Source organism: Bos taurus, chromosome 11, assembly GCF_002263795.3.
Source record: "Bos taurus isolate L1 Dominette 01449 registration number 42190680 breed Hereford chromosome 11, ARS-UCD2.0, whole genome shotgun sequence".
NCBI lineage: Eukaryota > Metazoa > Chordata > Mammalia > Artiodactyla > Bovidae > Bos > Bos taurus.
This window is the reverse complement of record NC_037338.1, coordinates 8,662,597-8,677,961: the sequence shown is the minus strand read 5'-3', so window position 1 is coordinate 8,677,961 and position 15,365 is coordinate 8,662,597. Positions and strand designations below refer to the sequence as shown.

The 15,365-nt window shown below is 41.4% G+C and overlaps 1 long non-coding RNA gene across 1 annotated transcript in view; it reads right to left on the bottom strand.

Moving 5' to 3' along the window:
• The window catches only part of LOC132346543 (uncharacterized), a 78,066-nt gene extending 64,477 nt beyond the window's left edge, over window positions 1-13,589 (bottom strand). The window contains exon 1 of the long non-coding RNA XR_009496369.1: window positions 13,207-13,589. This is a non-coding gene — a long non-coding RNA (uncharacterized lncRNA). The remainder of the gene's footprint in view (window positions 1-13,206) is intronic.
• Between the last annotated feature and the right edge of the window lie 1,776 nt (window positions 13,590-15,365).

Sequence of the window (15,365 nt, the reverse complement as noted above, 5' to 3'; positions counted from 1 at the left end):
CTCAATAGTTTTTCTGCTCTGACTCTACCTGTGGGCTGGTTTCTTTGTTGATCAACTCAGGGACGCATGGGATTCTTGGCTGCTTTTTATCTCTGTAGCCTCTTCGTAATGTGCATTTCAATATTATGGCTTCAACATTTCAAATTCATCCTCAGTAGCTTCTTACCTTAGCCTCTCTGTATAATGATGCCGCAATTATATGAAGACTTACAGTGACCACAAAGGGTTGGTTGTGATAGCTGTGGGTTAGGGGACTGTAAGCTTTGCATAGCACTGACGGACACGTGGATTTTCAAGTAGTGAAATACCTAACCCCCCTTGACTGTCTTGCATGTTTGTTAACAAGCTTCTTCCATGCTGAGTGGAGTCATATAAGTGCTCATGAAGCCCATGTATCTTTGGCCACCTTTATTTATGTCAAACAATGGCAATGCCAAGATTTTTTGACAGGGAGATGATCCCTTTAAAGTGACAATGTCGAGAATGTTGGTGTGCCTCCTACGTCGTATTAACGAATCGTATAAAGTGACTCCTTTAAGAAATTTGAAGATGATGAAAATTGGCAGACTCATAGAATTGTAGCATGAAACGGGACCTCTAAAGCTATGTCTGTCTCTGTCCCAAAATGGGAATTAATTTCTCCTTCAGCGTCTCTGGCAGGTCATCTTCCAGGTTCTGTGTGAACTTTCCATGGAAGGGTAAAGGCTGTGTAACAAAGTTGGCTGCTCTATTTGTAAACAGCCCTAATTGTTACATAATCAATTCAATGAACATGAGTTTGAGGGAGCTCCAGGAGATGGTGAAGGACAGGGAAGCTTACTGTGCTTCTGTTCATGGGGTTGCAAAGAGTTGGATACACTGAGCAACTGAGCAACAGCTAATTGTTATATAGCTTCCTCTTGCCTTGAACTGAAATCTGGGCCTTTGGAAGCAGAATCAAATGACACTCAGAAAAGTCAGTGGTGACAGAGGCCCCCTTCATGTGTGTAGGGTTTAACACTCTGCCATCATCCTTTCAAAATTTTAAGCCAGTTTTTTTTTTTTTTTTTTTTTTAATGTGGACCATTTAAAAAGCAGAGACATTACTTTGCCAACAAAGGTCTGTCTAGTCAAAACTATGGTTTTTCCAGTACTCAGATATGGATGTAAGAGTTGGACCAGAAAGAATGCTGAGTGCCGAAGAACAGATGCTTTTGAATTGTGGTTTTGAGCAGACTCTTGGGAGTCCCTTGGACAAGGAGATCAAACCAATCAATCCTAAAGGAAATCAGTCCTGAATATTCATTAGAAGGACTGATGTTGAAACTGAAGCTGCAATACTTTGGCCACCTGATGAGAAGAACTGATTCATTAGAAAAGATTCTGATGCTGGGAAAGATTGAAGTCAGGAGAAGAAGGGGACAACAGAGGCCGAGATGGTTTGATAGCATCACAGACTCGATGGACATGAGTTCGAGTAAGCTCTGAGAGTTGGTGATAGACAGGGAAGCCCCGGCATGCTGCAGTCCATGGGGTCGCAAAGAGTCAGACATGACTGAGCTTTAATTACTGAGTTTAATTACTGACAACAGCAATTAAAAAAAAAAGTTATTGAATTTGTAACAATGTTTCTGTTTTATGTTTTGGTTCTTTGACTGTGAGGCATGTGGAACGTTAGCTTCTGGATCAGGGGTTGAACCCACATCCCCTATGTTGGAAGAATCAGGGCTTGAACCCACATCCCCTATGTAGGAAGATGAAGTCTTAACTACTGGACCACCAGGCAAGTCTCTCAACTATTTTTAACAAGGGCCCCCACAGGTTCATTTTACCTGGTCCTACAAATGACCAGTTGATTGTTTTTGTTTAGTCGCTCAGTTGCGTCTGATTCTTTTGTGACCTTATGGTCTGTAGCCCGCGAGGCTCCTCTCTCTGTGGAATGCTTCAGGCAAGAATACTGGAGTGGGTTGCCATTTCCTTCTCCAGGGGATCTTCCTGACTCAGGGATCAGATCCACGTCTCCTGCATTGGCAAGCAGGTTCTTTACTGTTGAGCCACCAGGGAAGCTGCCTGGAAAATGTGTTATGTGATTATAATTTGGTAATTTGCTAGAGTCTGTTATTATGACTACATTTGTTATTGGATATGAATTTTGTTGATGCATAACTTCAAGTCTACATTTCTTCTACCAGTTGGTTAAATAAAATAAAGCTATAATTAAATTGCTATTGACAATAAAAATTGAACATTTCTTAAAAGATAAAATGAAATAATATGCTTGAAAGTGTTCTGAAATTTTATTTATATGTAAAGTAGTATCGTTCTAAAAATAAATTGCAATGTTGGGGTCTACAGAAAAAAGTATCTCCTAATTGAACATAAGAAGTGAGTATGTGGATATTTAAATAATATATACACTCAATTTTGACAGTAAATGTAAATGACTTTGTACATTTCTCAGTAGGAGTTGTCTATAAGGAAAAATTTGGGTATTTATTTCTGATGAATAACACCATATTTTGAATTTAAGGTACCCTAACTGGTAAACTCTGGGAGATAGTGAAGGACAGGGAGGCTGCAGTCCATGGACTGCAGGATTAATGCTGGAGTCCAGGGGTGTAAAGAGTTGGGCATGACTGAACAAGAACAACTGGTGATTTGGGGATTTCTAAATGCTTGCTCCTTGGAAAAAAGGCTATGACAAATATATATAGCATATTAAAAAACAGAGACATCACTTTGTTGACAAAGCTTCATATGGTCAGAGCTATGGTTTTTCCAGTAGTCATGTATGGATGTGAGAATAGGACCATAAAGAAGGCTGAGCACTGAAGAATTGGTGCTTTCGAACTGTGGTGCTGGAGAAGACTCTTTAGAGTCCCTTGGACTGGAAGGAGATCAAGCCAGTCAGTTCTGAAGAAAATCAACCCTGAATACTCCTTGAAAGGACTGATGATAAAGCTCCAATACTTTGGCCACCTGATGTGAACAGCTAACTCATTGGAGAAGACCCTGATGCCAGGAAAGATTGAGAACAGGAGGAAAAGGGGGCAAGAGAGGATGAGATGGTTGGATGGCATCACTGACTCAATGGGCATGAGTCTGAGCAAACTCTGGGAAATGGTGAAGGGTAGGGAAGCCTGGTGTGCTGTAGTCTATGGGGTTGCAAAGAGTCAGACATGACTTAGCAACTCAACAACAGAACACGAGCACCCTTGTCCCTTTCCTGGCTAGTCTCTAGACAGGGAAAACAACTGCTTTCATAAAAGCACTTCACTTGTTTCCTTATCTAGAAAACTTAGTGTGTCACCTATCAACCTCTCTTGTCAGCTTGGCCACAAAGTGAGAAAAGAAAAGGGACGTGGTGTCTCTGTACCTCCGCTCTTAAGCTGGTATCACCTTTCCTTGGCTTATGGTGTAAAGATGGTCCTGCCAGCTCGGCTCTCCGGAGGGAGCCACTGTCATCAGCCCGGCTCTCTGACCTTGGCCTCAGCCTAGGGCTCAGCACACATCTGCCAAGTACCCAACACTTGCACTCACAGCACTGGACTTAGATTCTCTCCGAATGCCATTCCTGTGAAATAAGCATTGCATGGATGTGATTTCAAGAACAATCACAGCAATGGATTGCATGGAAGTGTCTGAATTCAGAAACGTAGTTTTCATCTTGTACAATCACAAGTTTCTAAAGAAGCTGTTTCCCATGGTAGACCAAAAAAAAAGATTTTTTTTTTTTTCTGGAAAATGTTCATTTCATGTGTGAAACCAACTGGTAGGAGTGAGAGATTTCTATTGAACATCTTCAACTACAGCAATTTTGCAATCAGTTAAAACATTAAACTCATAAACAGGGAAGGAATTTACCAGACGGAAGGGATGGGAAACGAAGACAGAGCATTTAATATGAAAGGTACCATTTTAATCTTTTTCTCTGGACTCTCTCACTTTTTCCCGGCATCGTTTTTAGAAGACAAATTGAAATCCTGCATTATACGTATCTTCTACCATCCCAAATTTTCTTTACTGAAGACCAAGGATGACTTTTTAACTATTAGTCACTAGAAAGTTAAAGAGTGAAGAGGAGGAAGAGCGATGGCCTCCTTGGTGGCTCAGTGGTAAAGAATCCACCTCCCAACACAGGGAGCACCGGTTCAGTCTCTGGTCTGCGAAGATCCCACGTGCCCTGGAGCAACAAAGTCCATGTGCTGCAACTATTGAGTCTGGGCTTTACAGCCCGGGAGCTGCAAATACTGAGCCCATGAGCCACAAGTACTGAAGCCCAGCCGCCTAGAGCCCATGCTCCACAAGAGAAGCCACTGCAATGAGAAGCCTGAGCACCAGCGCTAGAGAGCAGCCCCACTCACACAACTAGAGCAAAGCCTGTGCAGCAGAAAAGACTCAGCGCAGCCAAAAACAAACAAACAAAATCTTCAAAAGAGGCAGTGTGGGATCTGTTGACCTACTTGGTTTGACACACTGGTTTTGCCTAATGCAGACTTTCAGGGCACACGCTCTCTCCGCCTTCACCATCCTACAACCTTTAGCCTCCTCTGGGCCACCTCCAGTAATGAGGGGATATTGGGATTTGGGTGTCTGATTGTCATTGTTCTAATGGACACTCTGAATCCCACTGTCCACTCAGCCCAGCAATTTACACAGACATGCTTATAACCTCATGCCTGTTTTCTTTTGGGGATTTATGAGGCTAGGCATGTTTATTTAAACCAGAATAAAGAGATATTGTGCAAAGATATGGATGCCATGTGGGTATGGTATTCTTTCTTTTTTTATAATGATTTACAGAACCTCCAAAAAGTATAAAGTACTACTTCATTAAAATTAGAAGCTGTAACTATCTTTTCTAACATTAATTTCCAGAAATGTTCTCATTAAGATAAAGACTGTTTTTTGTTTTTGTTTTTTTTTCTGAAATGAACTTCATACCATGATGGACTCCCAGGGAATAGAAGAAAATATCCATTTTTTTCATGTGATTGGTGCCACCTAATTTTATATGATGCCGGAACACAGTGCAATGCTCACTGATTGCTAATTAGCTCTGTTCTTTCTCCGTCTGTAGCATTCCCTCTCATTCAGTCCATCTCTTTATCTTTCAAGACAGGGAACTTTCTTGTGATAGCCATATTATTAAAGTATTGTTTACCTGGTCACCCTAATTTTTACTTTCCTGAAAACCAAAGTACCATGAGACATAAGATGCTGGTTTTCTGGATCTCAGAAAGATGTCAGCTTCCTAGGTAGAAAGGATACCTTGGGAAGGTCTTTGTGGACAAAAAAAAACCAAAAAGACACTGCCTTTTGGGGGGTTTCTATCAAAGGGTCAGAAAGACGGTTCTAGATGAAAAGCAGATGAAATATTTAAAAATGATTTCCCTGTCTCTCCCTATGGCATGTGGAAGCTTGAGCCTATAAAGGCAACCAAGGTGAACAGGCTCATTCCACACAACAGGGTGGATCCTTCCCCACGGGGTGCTCTTGATAGTGCTCTGTCCACTCTAATTTTAAACATCGAAGCAATGGGAGTCCCACCACTTCCCTTGGAAGATTACCCTACAGTCTAATAGACCTCAACATTAACAAGATTTTCAATTGGTAATTGGTAATCAACCTAATTTTCCCTTTTCTTAATTTCATCCCATTACTCCAAACCCTATCCGCTCGTTCCACGGAGCCCTTCACCCTCATTAATGTTTATGCTTTTCAAATACTCATAGATTGCTGGTAAAAAAAATAAAAACACTCTTGGTTACCATTTAGCTAGACCATGGATAGTCACTTCTTTTTTGAGAAGCATGTCAGTTTCCATATATACGGTTCTCCTCAAAAGCATTCTTTAGTGGTAAAAGATTCAAGTATTCTTTTAATAAGCAAAGAAAATAAAAAAGAGTCTGTAAGTGAAAAGCACAGCAGTCTGTAATGGACTAGAGGGGAATAAATGCATTCTTAATGTGGGTGGGTGATAATGGTATAACTAAATTCACCTTCTTTTGCCCTTTACACAGACACAGAACACCACTAAAATGATCGGGTGAAGACTTTTCCCCAAGGTTATCTATTTCTACACTAGTTCTTTTATAATAGGATCCTTGCATATTATGAACTGAAAGAGTGTTTTCTTGGGTGACAAAAACATCACCTGATAATACATTGTTAGTCACTCAATTGTGTCAGATTCTTTACGACTCCATGGATGATAGCTCACCAGACTCTTCTATTCAGGGAACTCTCCAGGCAAGAGTACTGGTGTGGGTAGCAATTTCCTTCTTCAGGGGATCTTCCTGACCCAGGGATCGAACTGAGGTCTCCTGCATTGCAGGCAGATTCTTTACTGTCTGAACCACCAGGAAATTACCCATCAATAGTCATTAATAAAACCATTGACATTAATACTAGTAATCTGAGTTACTGAATGCTTATATAAAATATTGTAAGGGAGAAATTCTACAGGTGAAAACCAAGCCTTAATTTATGCCTTATTCATAACACAGCTGTTCTTTTTTTATATCTAGATTACTTCACTAGTTTGATGTACTGGTGAAGTCAAAGATGGTGTTTTAGTAGCAAACCTTCAAAATAATGCATGTTTTTTAAAATTGAGATTTCCATTTATTTTCCTGCACTGTTTGAAAACTCCAGCCCCCCTGGTCTCTGTTTAGAGAAATAATTAGATCCCTATTGTATCTCCATCCCTATAGTAGCAGCTTGGTTCTGCCTCTGTCCTTGAATGCTATGATACTTCTCGAGTCTTTTGACTTTCCTCTTGAATTTTAAGATAGTTTTCTGCTTACATTCACCATGCCTGGTGCATGTTTTACATGAATAAACAAGCCAATGGAACAGAAGGAAGATGGCATAACTTTTGGAAAGTTATTCTACATGCTGTACCCTGGAACATTTAATTCTCAAAGATGGCATCTCCCTGATGTGAAGTATTGGCATTCCTGAAGACATTTATGTACCTTTCTAGAACACTTCTGGTTGACATCATGAGCATTTTCAACATTTGTATTATCAGATTCAACAACATACTTCAGTTTCACTATGTGGATCTGAGTCCAAGACTGTGTTCTCGGTTGCTACACTTCCTCTGTGAGGCCGCATGGTTGAATGCCTAGGACGTTTCACTGATTTCTAAGAATTTCCTGTTCACATATTTGTTGGCACCAAATGAGATTCCTTTAAGTTGGAAACAAGAGAAATAAATTCTAGAAAACTTAGGCAGAACAGGGGGACTGATAGAGATAATGCTGTGGCATTTCATGGCATCAGACATAAGGAGTTGATGAATCCAGTCTGCAGAAGGAGCAGAAAGATGACGACACTTAGGTCTTTGGGAGGACGTATCAAATCATTTGTCTTTTTCCACGTCCACATTGATGTCATCAAGTTCCAACATCTCCTGAAAAGTGGGCATTTCTGTTTCAAACATTAAATTCTTGGGAGGAATAATGTGGCTTTATTTGAGCTCCTATGGAGTCTGGCCCATGAACTAGGTCAGGACTCAGGAAATTTGCAGATGAGTTAAGGGCTCACCCTTCTACATCAAGGATTCCTCCCACAAATGGAGAAATTGCTCTGAGAAATCCATGTAGAGGTGAGGTCTAGCCCTCTGCTGTTAAAGCATGGTAAATATTTGTTATTATTCAGTCACTAAATCATGTCCAGCTCTTTGTAATCCCATGGACTGCAGCACATCAGGCTCTCCTGTCCTTCACCATTTCCTGGAGTTTGCTCAAATCCATGTGCATTGAGTTAGTGATCCCATCCAACCTTCTCATCCTCTGTTGCTCCCTTTTTCTTTGCCTTCAATCTTTCCTGGAATCAGGGTCTTTTCCAATGAGTTGGTTCTTCCCAACAGGTGGCCAGAGTATTGGAGCTTCAGCTTCAGCATCAGTCCTTCCAATAGCAGGTATGGAAGAAGATTAATCTGACATATTGCAACCAATACTTGTTCAATGTTATTCCCCCTCTATTTTGAGACCGGGATATAGACTTTCTAGTATTTCCTTAGGTCATCGACGGGAAGTTTTATGTAAAAACCTAGAATCTTTTGAGCGTAGCTGTTGCAAAATTTCTGTGACAATTTGACTTGTATATGAAGTGAAAGTTCAGTTTACTTTGGTTGCAGCTCATCTCAGCTTCTTCCTGAGCCCTCAAACAGTAGCGAAGGAGGGTACAGGAAAGAAATTAATTAAAAGTCCAATCAAGTTTGGAGCTGTCAGGTCAGGCCTGACCATCTAAGCTGCCTTTCTCAGTTGGTGTTCATTCTTTCATTTGAATAAAACCCCCAGTTTCTTGGGTGTTTACCCCCTTCTCTGCTTCTTCCCCTAAGATGACATGCTAGTGTGTGGGGAAAGGTGGGTACAGTTCATGCATCCGGGTGGCCTTGGGGATAGGGCAGGAATCACATTGTCTTCTGGTCCTCTCCTGACTGAGATCATTGTCTCTGTGGTCTTTAGATGGCTACTTGCTTTCCTGCGAGCAGTCTGGAGCTGAGGAACTCATGATGTTTTATTTTGTCTTGAGCAGAACGACAAGGGAAGTGCATAGGACTCCTCCTGTGGGTATGACCTCAGTTTACTTCTCCATCCAGAGAACCCCATGCCCCTGCCCTGTACTCAGTCCAGCTCAGTGGCCAGTGGTGACTTTCCAGTCTTTGCTGTGACAGCAGCTCCCACCCATTGAGTAATCATGAGCAGCCACGGAAGCCCAACCACAGGACTCCCCTCTGGTTAATCACTTGACAAGTCAGTGATCAGTGCAATGTGGGCTTTCTAAGAAACATTATGTCATTTTTTTCTGAGGATGACCATTGTATGGAGAACATGTATTGCTCTACATTTAACATTCAAGTTCTTTAATCTGGATGCTAAAATCTACTGAAGTTTCATAAGGCGAAAATATTGAAGTCTAGGATTATTTCCATGTGCATGAAAGCCACAGTTTACAGACGTTCTCTGACCATACAACTTTTGATGTCATAGGTCAAGTAGAAGTCTTCTCTCCAACAGGACAGTTGGATGTCCCATTGTCCAAGGACTAATCTTGCTGGAATCGCCTCCCTGATCTGCTGCTTTGTGGGGGTTTTCCAAGGTTACCTAACTTATCACAGAAAACCTAATTGTTTACAGTTCTTCCTGTACTTTCTAGATCAGAAATTTTCTTTATTATCACATACGTCAAAAGAGTAGAGAGTGTTTTGCCTATTAAGACTGCTAAAGTGAATGGCCTTTCTGTTAAATATAGCTATTTTTATTAAAACAACATTAGCAGTTTATTTCCAAGTCCAGTGTGAGTCTCTGAAAAATAATGCCAAAGGTGTTTTTTAATGGTACCTCCCCAGAGACCAAAGTCTGGATTCTAACTTGCATTCTCATTATTGTTTTGGTTTCTGTTGTCTATTAGCACACCTGCTGAAATGTAGAACAAAATTTCCCTATAATTTTGTTTTTTAGTATTGCTCTTTTTTAGCCTCTCTACGTTTCATGGAGTAACTATTTCCTCTTTGTAGCCAGGAAATAGTTGCAGAGAGTAAATAAATTGTACTTCTCTTTCCAAGCTTTTCAGAGAATGTTAAGCTTTCCCGTTGCCTGCCACTTGTGACTGTTTTCTGGCTGGATATTCTTAAAATCCTAGAGCCCTAACATTCAGAGGTTTCTAGTTAAATCTTTTTGAGGTTGTCATGCAGTTTAATATTTGGGGGGAAAAAGATGTGCATGTATTTTCAATGGATTCTCATGCCTAAGAAAACTGTGGGCCCCAGGTGGAGAATCCATGGCTTTCAAGTTTTCTTCCTTCCTCATGTGTGATGACCGCTGGATGTACAGGAGATGGGCTCCAAGGATGGAAAGCTCTCCTGTTCCTCTCCTCCTGCCCTCAACCAGGGTCACTCATTCACTCATTTATTCTCTCAAGGAGGATTTCTTGTGTATCTACTGTTTCCCAAGAGTTGCTGCTGCTGCTGCTGCTGCTAAGTCACTTCAGTCGTGTCTGGCTCTGTGTGACCCCACAGACGGCAGCCCACCAGGCTCCTGTCCCTGGGATTCTCCAAGCAAGAACACTGGAGTGGGTTGCCATTAGGAAGGGTCAAAAGAAAAAATTGTGTCTTTGGCTACAATTTGCCTTAACTCCAGCCACTGTTCCATCTTTCTCTTACTTGTAAAGAAATCCAGATAATGAATTATAGAAGGTCAGACTGCTTATCACAAACATTGGCAAATAAAATACTGGAGAAGACTCTTGAGAGTCACTTGGGCTGCAAGGAGGTCAAGCCAGTCAATCCTAAAGGAAATCAACCCTGAATATTCAGGGATGAATATTGAATATTCAGAGTATTTGTCCCAGCTGAAGCTCCAATAATTTGGCCACCCGATGCTAAGAGCTGACTCATTGGAAAAGACCCTGATGCTGGGAAAGATTGGAGGCAGGAGGAGAAGAGGGTGCCAGAGGTTGAGATGGTTAGATAACACCACCAACTCAATGGATATGAATTTGAGCAAACTTGGAGAGAGAGTGAAGGACAGAGGAATCTGTTGTGCTGCAGTCTATGGAGTCACAAAGAGTTGGATACCACTTAGTGATTGAACAACAACAACAAACTAAGTTCACATGCCAAAAGCCAGCATTACAGTCATTATACCTTCAATACTTCTACCAGTTACAGTCAGGGCTTGCAGGCACACTCAACTGTCATATTTATGGAGCACATGGATTGAAACATGAAGGCCAACAGGCATGGCAGATGCCAGAAGACTGGAATGAAGAGGCTGATGCTAAGGCAGCACCCATTCTTCTTTGAGGTCATTTCCCTAAACTACAAAAGAGGTTAAATCTTCCTATAGTAATCTGATTCCTACAGGCAGACTTTGAGATGAAGACATGAACTAATAAAAATATCCCATGCTTTAACGCTAAACTTTGGTGATAATTACATGTATATGATATATCAAATCATAGCATAGAATTTTCTCTGCTAGATGTATTTGTTGTTTTTTTTCCTCAAGATAAACTTTGTGGCTCTAAAAACAGTATCATTGGTTCATTCTCTCTCTCTCTCTGCATATATGGTGGTGGTGGTTTAGTGGCTAAGTCATGTCCAACTCTTTGCGACCCTATGGACTGTAGGCCTGCCAGGCTCCTCTGTTCATGGGATTTTCCAGGCAAGAATACTGGAGTGGATTGCCATTTTCTCCTCCAGGGGATCTTCCCAACCCAGGGATGGAACCCTCATCTCCTGCTTGGCGAGCCAATTCTTTACTACTGAGTCACCTGGGAAACCATGCATATACATGTATACAAATATGTATATATACACATAACATACACATAAATTCCCGTATACTTTTATGGACAAATAAAATCTTGTTATTCAAAACCAGTGTCCATATTATAGATTTTTTAAAAAGGTATTTTATAGTTGCCAAATAATCATAATTTTAAAAAAGCCAATGAGGTAATGTAGTGGATTTTACTTTTTGATGTGTTCACTTAGTCAGCAAAAAAGTCCCTATAATGCCAATAAATGGTTCTGTGAAAACATTTACAAATTAGACAAAACACAAACTTGGGCTTTTTAATATAATCAACTAGCAGCTGTAAAATAACTGAGTTGACTCTGCCACTGAGGCTAGAGCAAAAAGACATGCTGATGGAGAAACTATGCCCCTGTCCAATGGAACACTGCCAGGCCCATCTGACACCACCGTCTTCCTTTTCCTTATAAAGATGGTGCCATCTTTATCAGACATGTTGTGCTGTTTTCAGGGTATAGTTTCTTCGATGTCTTCTTTAGCTTTAACTTTGTTCTTTAACCTATTGTACATGACAAGCAGGGGTCTGTCAACACATTAGGAAAATTTTTGATGGCTCTTGGCCAAATGATGCAACAGAGTGAATTTGGAGATTTAGTTACAAAAGGACAATTCATTGTAATAGCAAAGACCTCACCCACTGAATTTGAGACATGGCATCAAGAATGACCCCTAGAGGTGCACTTATCACAGCACACGGGGGTGACTGCAACAGTGCAATAGTATGGAGCTATAAAGTTAATTTCCGACCCTTTGCAAAGTTCTGTGACATTTTGTTTCTACTTCCGATGGTGGGGGTGGATGAGATCCCTATGCAACTAATTAGCATTTTTTTCTACTCCTCTGTCTCCTCTTTGGAATTACTTACGTCAAACCCAGAGTCAGAGAGCAGCCCCTCCCTGCTCTTCTCTTAATTTATTTTTTGTTTAATACCCACCTTTACCAATTTGCTATTATCTAGTTTATATTAATAGTTTCTCAGCATATTAACCAGGGAAGAACTTCTTTCCCTTATGGAGCCATAAGAATTGATCAAGGGCAATGACAAATCCAAGGAGAAATTTGGGCTTAAAAACTGACTTCCCCCACTGGCAACCTCCCTGGCACATCGCCATGGTTATCTGTAGCCTCTTCTGAGAACATCAGAGCAGGTCGTTCCCTGATCACTATCCATTCTCCAAAAGGGGGGACGACAGTCTCTGACACCATCCAGCCTCTTGTGATGAAGGTCACCATTTAAAAAAGAGTCACTTTTTGCAGCTCTTCAGGCAGATACCACAATACATTTTACAAAAAACATACCAAGATGGCAAAACAGTTCAGTCCTATTGGAAGAGTTGTTATTTTCTGTTTTCCCCCTTTCTTTAAAATGGGCGATTGCTTTTCTGCCAAGGAGGCTCAAAAGGGCTGTGCAAACGAAAGTCTTTCAAAGCTGTCCACCGCAGCTTCCAATTTACAATAAAATTCAGCATGACAAAAATCTCCCAGGAAAATCTCAGGAGCATCCTAGCCGCAATACACAATTTTTCTTTAAGTTCAGATTTTGGCATTCAACACCTTGAGAAACAGGGACAGCCAGTGTGGGGCAGGGAAGCAGAACAAAACAAAAACCAAATGAGAAGAAGAAGAAGAAAAAAACCGGCAACAAAGACAGGGAGAAAAAAAAACGAACACAGCCACACAAGCTATTAAGCATCTGCCAAAGTAAACCATCGGTGTGGGTTTGTCCCGGCTCTGCCTTGCAGGTAAAGGCAGGCAGTCCCGGAAGCAATGGAAGGGGGAAGAGAAAGACAAGCAGAGTCTAGGAGCTGGGAGCCCGCCTGAGCAGGAGCGGGCTGCAGGAGGGCCTGCCTGGGAGCCGCAAGACACACCATCAGCCATGCAAAACAGGACATACCTTTCTGGCTCGCTCGTTCTGTCGGCTGAGACAAAGCAGTCCCATTCGCAGCAGGAGGCCAAATCAAAATGAAATTTTATTTAGTCTGCACTGTCCCCAGATTGGGTTTCAGAATGACTGCTTTAGGAGATAGCACGGATGGGGCTCTGCATGCTTTGCATATGAAACTACGGCAGGAAAAGAAATCTACATAATCAAAAAAATCTGTGCTCTGCCTGTGTGACAAAAACCCTGGACTCCAGTGATTGTACTGCAGTGTATGTTTGCAGGCAGGCCCTTTTGGGGTGAAATGCAGGTTTTTTTTTTTAATGTCTTATATAATGTTATTAACAAATAGTGGTAAATCTGTAATACTCCAGTTTATGAAAATATATAGGGGCGTCGTTACAACTCTGCCACGTTGAAATAATTGTGATTTCTCAGTATGTTTATGAATGCTTCAGAAATTTGTGTGAGAAAATAAATCAAATTTTAAAACATGTGCAGATCATTGGAGGCGGGGTGAGGGGGTAGCGTTCTGACAATTACTCTACCTCTGAATCTCAACAGAATAAATGAAAAGCTTAAGTCTGATGCGAGATTGAAATAAAGGCTCTGACTTTTCTCTGGGAAGATGCTTAAGTCATTCATATTTAGATAGCTATTTTTTAAAATGGGGGGGAGGATCTTTCAAAACGCTCTTTAGATCTCGGAAATATTTTTACAATCAAGAAAAGACATTGCAAAATAGAGAATATGTATCATGGAATCTTTGAAAAAATATATATTTATTTGCATACAGACACGGTGACTATATTCTTAATACAGGGTTATCACTGGTCTGATGGTGGGCGGGAGTGGTGTGCCAGGTACAGGGTTACAAGGGGGCAGAACAGAGTCTGTTGGTAAATATATATTATTTCTCAAGGAAATACTTATCCCAGCTTGATTTTGATAGATCAGTTCCTTGAGGTTGAGTGCTGCCAATCATTTTCCTTAAAGAGGGAAAAAAAAGAGAGAGAAAAAAGAAATTGAAAGTAAGAAAACCTACCTGTATAAAATGAGAGCAAAAAGGCCAGGCAGGCTTTCCCACCCTGTTGTTTTGCCAAGTGTTCCTAAGAATAGGAGGAATATGAAACCTGACCCTTGAAGCTCTGAGGACGGAGTCTCCAAGCCACCACTAAGGCACCACGGACCTTGTCCCAATAAGATATACACAATGTGCTTGCACACAGCAGAGATCACCCAAGTGGAAACATGCGCCCACACCCCTCAGAGACACAGGTAGGACTGATTCTGTGATTCAGGCTTGAGCATCATTTTCTTAGCAAAGGTCTCCCCTGCTCCAGCTTGGACTGGCGACCAGTCAATAATATTTACAGATGTAAGGTCTCCTTCAATTGATAATTTTGCATTCGGGATGACGGCATCATGGTCTGCTGCACCTGCCACCAGCATCATTAAAGTCCATATTCCAAGCAGAACATCGCATCCAACTTCCTTTATGCTCTGGGACCACCACATCTAGGTCTCCCCGCAACGAGGGCAAGCCCGGTGGGTTCTCTGCTGCTTTTAGGAAAGACCTTCCTTTTCCTTGGCTTTCTATCTGATCGTGATTATTCAGAGAGTTATTAAGCAGGAGTTTTGCCTGCATCTTATTTTTAGTGACAAAACACCTCTTTTCCAAGGAGCGGAAAGATGGTTAATGCTTAACAAATCCTGCATCCCCCAAATTCAGTGCACCTGGCATTCATACCTAATAAGCATCTGTGGATATGCAAATGTGCAGCGTCTCAGTAACCTCATTAATTTACTCCTCAGGCAATCAGAGAACATGAACCAGGCCTGGGCCACTAGTGCTCCTTGGGCCAAGGGGATGAGAGGCTGCGGTAAAAACACTGTTTCATGTTCCTGCCGTCCTTTGGTACTCATATTCAAACAAAGACTCGTCCTCTACTTGGGAGACAGCAAAAAGCAAAAGTCAAAAAAAAAAGAAAAAGAAAAAAAAATTACCGAGGCATAATAACCAAGATATCCCCTGCACCACCCAAGACAAACCAGAGTTGATTCAGGGTTTGAACAAAATATCTGCAGCAAGACAGTTTCTCAACTGCCCGAGTTGTCGTCTGATTTTGTGATTTACTGGGGGCTGGCAGGGGGCTGGGCGGAGGGCGACCCGC